The sequence below is a fragment of the Sturnira hondurensis genome, unplaced genomic scaffold, assembly GCF_014824575.4.
Source record: "Sturnira hondurensis isolate 20B ecotype Veracruz unplaced genomic scaffold, ASM1482457v3 Scaffold0004136, whole genome shotgun sequence".
Taxonomy (NCBI): Eukaryota; Metazoa; Chordata; class Mammalia; order Chiroptera; family Phyllostomidae; genus Sturnira; species Sturnira hondurensis.
Genome location: NW_028076767.1, coordinates 28,462,777 through 28,469,070, shown reverse-complemented (window position 1 = coordinate 28,469,070; position 6,294 = coordinate 28,462,777). Strand labels below are relative to the sequence as shown.

Here is a 6,294-nt window from a genome sequence, read left to right as displayed (position 1 = left end):
AACATGGGGATGGAAGAGGTGTTAGTGCTTGCCTTAAAAATTGCAAAAATGCTTTAAGGGAAAGAGTCGAGGTACAAGTGAAAAAATTTCCCATCACTAAGATGGGTTTTTTGGGCCCCCTTTTCTGGCTCTATTCTTCCATTTATGTGAGTGTGCAATTCTGGTTTCTGCCCACCAGAGGACATGCACAGCCTTGAGTAGAGTAGGTGTGTGCCAGTGTGCCTGATCCGAAACAGTGGCTGGCCTGAGTCTCCCAGCGGCCTGGAAGCGCTGGTGTCCATGTGATAGGCTGCTGACTTTTGTCAGATCTCCCCTGTCATTTTATTGTTTATTTAAAAAAAAAACCTAATACATGTACATAGTTAAACCAGGAAAGAAGAGCTTTCAATGGAAGAGGATGGTCTGGGAATCTCAAAATACTGTAGGATGATTGTCTGCTGGGGTGGAGAGTGGGACTAGAGAGGAAGCTGTGAGCCCCAGGCAGCTCAGGCTGAGTGCAAGGGGAGGGGTCCTTTCTAGATCTTTCCCTGTCATCTGGGGCAGCAGCACACCCCGTCCATGGTAGAGCTACAGACTTATCTACAGGTATCGATGACAGGGGAGGGAGGGAGAGAGAGAGAGAGAGCGAGAGAGAGCGTGAGCACATGAGCACATGAGCCGAGTGCAAGCCCTGAAGGGCTGAATTTGAATTTGGGACTTTGTTGGAGGAAGAAGTCAAGAGTTGGCAGAGGCGAGGGTGTTCAGTGGTCAATGAGGGCTCAAGACCCATTTGAGCCCTGGCTGGTGTGGCTCAGTTGGTCGGAGCATCGTCCCATAAACCAGAAGTTTGCAGGTTTGGTCCCTGACCATGCACACTGGGTCCCCGTCCCGTCCCCCATGGGTATGATCCCCGGTCCAGGCACGTAAGGGAGGCGATTAATCCATGTTCCTCTCTTGCACTGATATTTCTCCCTCTCTCCTCCTCTCTCCCTTCCTCCTCTGAAAGCTATGAAAATATGCTAAGTGAAATAAGCCAGGCAATGAGGGACAAATACCATATGATCTCACCTTTCACTGGAACCGAATCAACAAAAGGAAAAAGCATGCAACATATAACCAGAGACATTGAAATGAAGAACAATCTGACAGTAACCAGAGGGGAGGGCAGAGGGGATAATGGGGGGAAGGGTTTTCAAGAACAGCTGTAAAGGGCACATGGACAAAACCAAGTGACGGGAGGTGGAAGGAAGGGAGGGAGGAGGGTTTGGCTGGGGTTTCGGGGAGTGGTGGAAAAGTAACTGCAGACAATTGTAATTGAACAATACAACCATTTTTAAAAAGCTATGAAAAAATATCCCCAAGCGAGGATAAAAATACCTATTTGAAGTGGTGGGGGACTCAGATGCTGCCCACTCAGACCCTGAACTCAGTGGTGTTTGGGATACCAGTGTGGGAGCCGCAATGGCCTGGTTTGGAGGGGAGTCTTTGCTGAGTGCCTTTCTCATCAGAGCCACCAGAGGGCAGCAGATGTCTGTCATAGGCCATTTCCCAGTAAGAGAAGTGGGGGTGACCCCACTTCTTTTGACCCCACAAAAAACGTTATCCTGGAAGCCTAGTCACAAACTGATCATTGAGTGCCTCCCAGCTTTTCCAAGCCCCTTTGAGAAAACGTTACACAGCTGGATCTACACTCCAGGTTTCTACCGAATTGCACTTAGCATATTAGGACCTAACATTGTGCCCTCTCTTGGCGTACGATGTGGAATACTTCAGCGGTTCTGCTAACACTTGTCTTGGGAACATGAACTACCGTGTTGTATCAACATATCATGTACAAAACCACAGAGCAAATTCTTTTTGTAGCTCGAGGTCAGGAAAAAGTTTCCCTCATAATGTGCTAATGAAAATGGGCAAGGAAATCACTTATTGGGCAACCCCGATGTTGCCAGGCCCTGTGACTGGCGCTTTCTGGAGCTGATGTTTTATTTTTGCCTTGACTACCAGGAAGCCAAGAGTTTCGGTTTTGGAGTGAGGCCTGGGTTTGAGTCTAGACTCATCTGCTGCTTCTCAGCCCTGTGCAAAATGAGTGAGGACAGCTTTCTCCAATGAGTGAGGACAGCAAACCTCAGAGGACTGCTGGGAAGAGCGAATACATAAAGAAAGCACCTAGCATAGAACCGGACAGAGAACGCACACTCAACAAATGTTAACTAGTGTTATTCAGCTTTTTCTGACGCAAATCCTTTGTCTCCTGCTACCCACTTTTATTGCTTGTCTCTGCTCTTTTTTGCTGTTGGCTTAATGATTTCCAGTCTCGTGTCTTTGGTTTTACATTGTTAACTTTCTCAGATCCTGTTTGGAGGAAGGCGAGGTATGCATAGCTGAGAGGTCAGTGGAGTTCGGCGGAGTTCCTGGGCAGAAAGAAACATCTGGAGTAGCCCTCTTGAACAGAAGTATGTGGACTTCCGGCCAAGATGGGGGCGTGGGTGGAAACACTGTGCCTCCTTGCACAACCAAAATTAAGGACAACGAAGATTTAGAAACAAAAACAAAACCAGAACAGACAGAAAATTGCATAGTATGGAAGTCTGACAACCATTCATCCAGACTGGTAAGGGGTGAAGTCGGCAGCCAGTGAAGAGGGGTCGAGGCAAGAAAAGGTGGTGGCTGCCAGACCCAGGAGCGCAGGTGGCGCAGGACTGACCATGGTCACACATTCACGTGTAGATAAACTAGGCAAAAAATGGGCAGCAAGACGGACCACACAACCCAGGGCTCCAGTGCCAGGAAATAAAGCCTAAAAGCACCCATTGAAAAGGTGCGGGAGAGACTCCTAGCCTCACAGGAGAGTTTGTTGGAGAGACCCACAGGGTCCTAGATTGTACACAAGCCCGCCCACCCACCCAAGAACCAGCATCAGAAGGGCCCACTTTGCTTGTGGGAAGTGGCAGAGGGGACTGAAATCCAAGAGAAAATGGAGCAAGCGCCATTGTTCCCTCTCTGACCCTGTCCTCACATACAGCATCACAACCCAGCGACGTGGGTTGCCTGAACACCTAAGGCTCCACCCCTCATAAGTAACAGGCACAATCAGACAAAAAAAAATGGCTCAAATGGAAGAACAGATCAAAGCCGCAGAGCCAATACATCTACGCGACCAAGAGATAGCCAACCTATCAGACACACAGTTCAAAACACTGGTGATCAGGATGCTCACAGAACTGGTTGATTGTGGTCACAAATTAGATGAAAAAATGAAGGCTATACTAAGTGAAATGAAGGAAAATGCACAGGAAACCAATAGTGATGGGAAGAAAACTGGGACTTAAATCAATGGAGTGGACCAGAAGGAAGAAAAAAACAACTGAACAGAAAAGAATAAAGAAACAAGAATTCAAAAAAAAAATGAGGAGAGGCTTAGGAACTTCCAGGACATCTTTAAATGTTCCAACATCCAAATTATAGGGGTACCAGAAGGGGAAGAGGGGAGAGCAACAAGTGGAAAACTTACTTATTTGAACAAATAATAAAGGAGAACTTCCCCAATCTGGCAAAGGAAATAGACTTCCAGGAAGTCCAGGAAGCTCAGAGAGTCCCAAAGAAGTTGGACCCAAAGAGGAACACAGCAACGCACATCATAATTACATTACACAAGATTAAAATGAAGGCGATAATTCTAGAAGCAGCAAGAGATAAGGGGACAGTCACCTACAAAGGAGTTCCTATCAGACTGTCAGCTGATTTCTCAAAAGAGACCTTACAGGCAAGAAGGGGCTGGAAAGAAGTATTCCAAGTCATGAAATGTAAGGACCTACAGCCAAGATTGCTTTATCCACCTAAGCTTTCATTTAGGATGGAAGGGCAGATAAAGCGCTTCTCAGATAAGGTTGAGTTAAAGGAGTTCATCATCACCAAGCCTTTATTATATGAAATATTAAAGGATCTTATCTAAGAAAAAGAAGATAAAAAAGATGAACAGTAACAAGACAGCAAACTCACAGTTATGAACAATCACACCTAAAACAAAAGCAAACTAAGAGGACAGCTAGATCAGGAGCGGAGCCATAGAAATGGAGATCACATGGAGGATTAGCAACAGGGGAGTGGGAGGAGGAGAGGCGGGGAGAATGTATAGAGAATAAGTAGCATAGATGGTGGGGAGAAAATAGGCAGGGGGAGGGTAAGAGTAGTGTAGGAAGTGTAGAAGCTAAAGAACTTACGACACATCGCCCTGGCTGGTATAGCTCAGTGGATTGAGCATGGGCCTGCGAATCACGCGATCGCAGTTCGATTCCCAGTCAGGGCACATGCCTGGGTTGCAGGCCAGTTCCCAGCAGGGGACTTTCTCTCCCTCTCTCCTTCCCTTCCCCTCTAAAGATAAATAAATAAAATAAAAGAAGAGATAAAAAAAACTTACGACACATGGACATGAACTAAAGGTGGGGGAATGTGGGTGGGAGGAGTGTGCAGAGTGAAGGGGAATGAAGGGGGGGAAGGGGACAACTGTAATGGCTTAATCAATAAAATCACATTATAAAAAATATGTGAATCACATGTGTGATTTTCAATTTTCTAGTAGCCATATTAAAATAGTAGAAAGTTCGGTGCTTTCTCAGAGAGTTAAACATGGAATCACCACATGGCCCAGCCATCCCACTCTCAGGTGTGTATACACACCTGAAGGAATTGACAGCAGGTGTTCGAACAAAAACTTACACACGGATTTTTTGCTCAGCCACACTGAAGTCATGCGACCACTCTGTTTGGACGTCGAGACCCACGGCGGGTGGGGGGTCTTGGCGTCGATGATGTTGGGTACTGAAGGTGGAGAGGGGTTCATGGTGAAGGTCTGGGGCCTGCCCCGCTCTTGCTCGGCGGACGAAGTGCAATGTTTTCCCTCTGATGCAAAATTCAAAATGGGGCTCAAGGTATTCGTTTCGTCTACACCAGAGAAGGCAGACTGAGCGGCGAGGCTTTTGTTGAACTTGAATCAGAAGAAGACGTCAAATTGGCCCTGGAAAAAAGACAGAGAAACTAGGGGACACACATATATTGAAGTGTTCAAGTCAAACAACATTGAAAAGGACCGGTGTTGAAGCGCCCTGGTCGAAATAGTCCCAACACTGCCAGTGATGGCTTTGTGCGGCTCAGAGGACTCCCCCTAGGAGGTAGCCAGGAAGAAATTGTTCGGTTCTTCTCAGGGTTGGAAATCGTGCCAAATGGGATAACGTTGCCGGTGGACTTTCAGGGCCGGAGTATGGGGGAGGCCTTCGTGCAATTTGCTTCACCAAAAATAGCTGAAAAGGCTCTAAAGAAACACAAGGAAAGAACAGGGCACAGGTGTATTGAAATCTCTATGAGCCATTGAGCTGAAGTTAGATCTCATTAAGATCCACCACGAAAGCTTACGGCCATGCGTTAGCCAGGTCCCTGTGACAGCTGGCGCTGGCAGAGGGCGTAGCAGGGTTGGCAGGGGCGCTGGCTTTGACAGGACGAGGCGTGGTGCTTATGGTGGCGGTTATGGAGGTTGTGATGATTACAATGGCGGTAACGATGGCGATGGTTTGGGGTCAGGTAGATTTGGGAGCGACCTCAATTATTGGTTTTCAGGAACGTCTGACCGCAGATAAGGGCACAGTGGCTCTACTGTCCAGAGTGCAACTGGACGCTGTGTACACATGTGGGGGTTACCTGACAGAGCTCCCGAGAATGACGTTTATAGCTTTTTTTCGCCGCTCAACCCTGGGAGAGTACATATCGAAACTGATCCCGATGGCAGAGTAACTGGCGAAGCGGAAGTCGAGTTCACAACTCATGAAGATGCTGCGGCAGCTACGTCGAAAGACAAAGCAAATGTGCAGCACAGATCTGTAGAACTCGCCTTGAATTCTACCGCGGGAGCAGGCGGTGGTGTTGATGGTAGCCCAATGACAGGAGGCATGGGCTCGTCCAACTCGCCCGGTTACCGTGGCCCAGCCGCTGGCAGCCGAGCGGTGGTTATGGAGGCAGCTACAGCGGCCAGAGCAGCATGAGTGAGCCAGGTTTTAGGGGGAAACGCCAGGGGTTTTCAATGGAACATCTCATAGGCCGCCAAGGAGCAGCACCCCAGCAGCGACTGCGGAAACGGAAGCCGCGCATCTGTGGGAGGGAATGGGATGGGAGGGATGTCCAGCACGGGCAGTGTGAGTGGTGGATGGGGAACGTAATCCATCCTCATCGCTGACTCTTGGTCAATATTACTTGAATGGAAAAAAGAAAAGTTTAACAGTGTTGCAATACCAGCTTGGGATGTATGCTTTAAATGGAAACCGGGAT

The 6,294-nt window shown here is 48.0% G+C and overlaps 1 pseudogene; it reads left to right on the top strand.

Moving 5' to 3' along the window:
* Positions 1–4,784: 4,784 nt before the first annotated feature.
* LOC118985912 (heterogeneous nuclear ribonucleoprotein H-like) lies at positions 4,785–6,065 on the top strand (annotated as a pseudogene).
* The last annotated feature ends 229 nt before the right edge of the window (positions 6,066–6,294 follow it).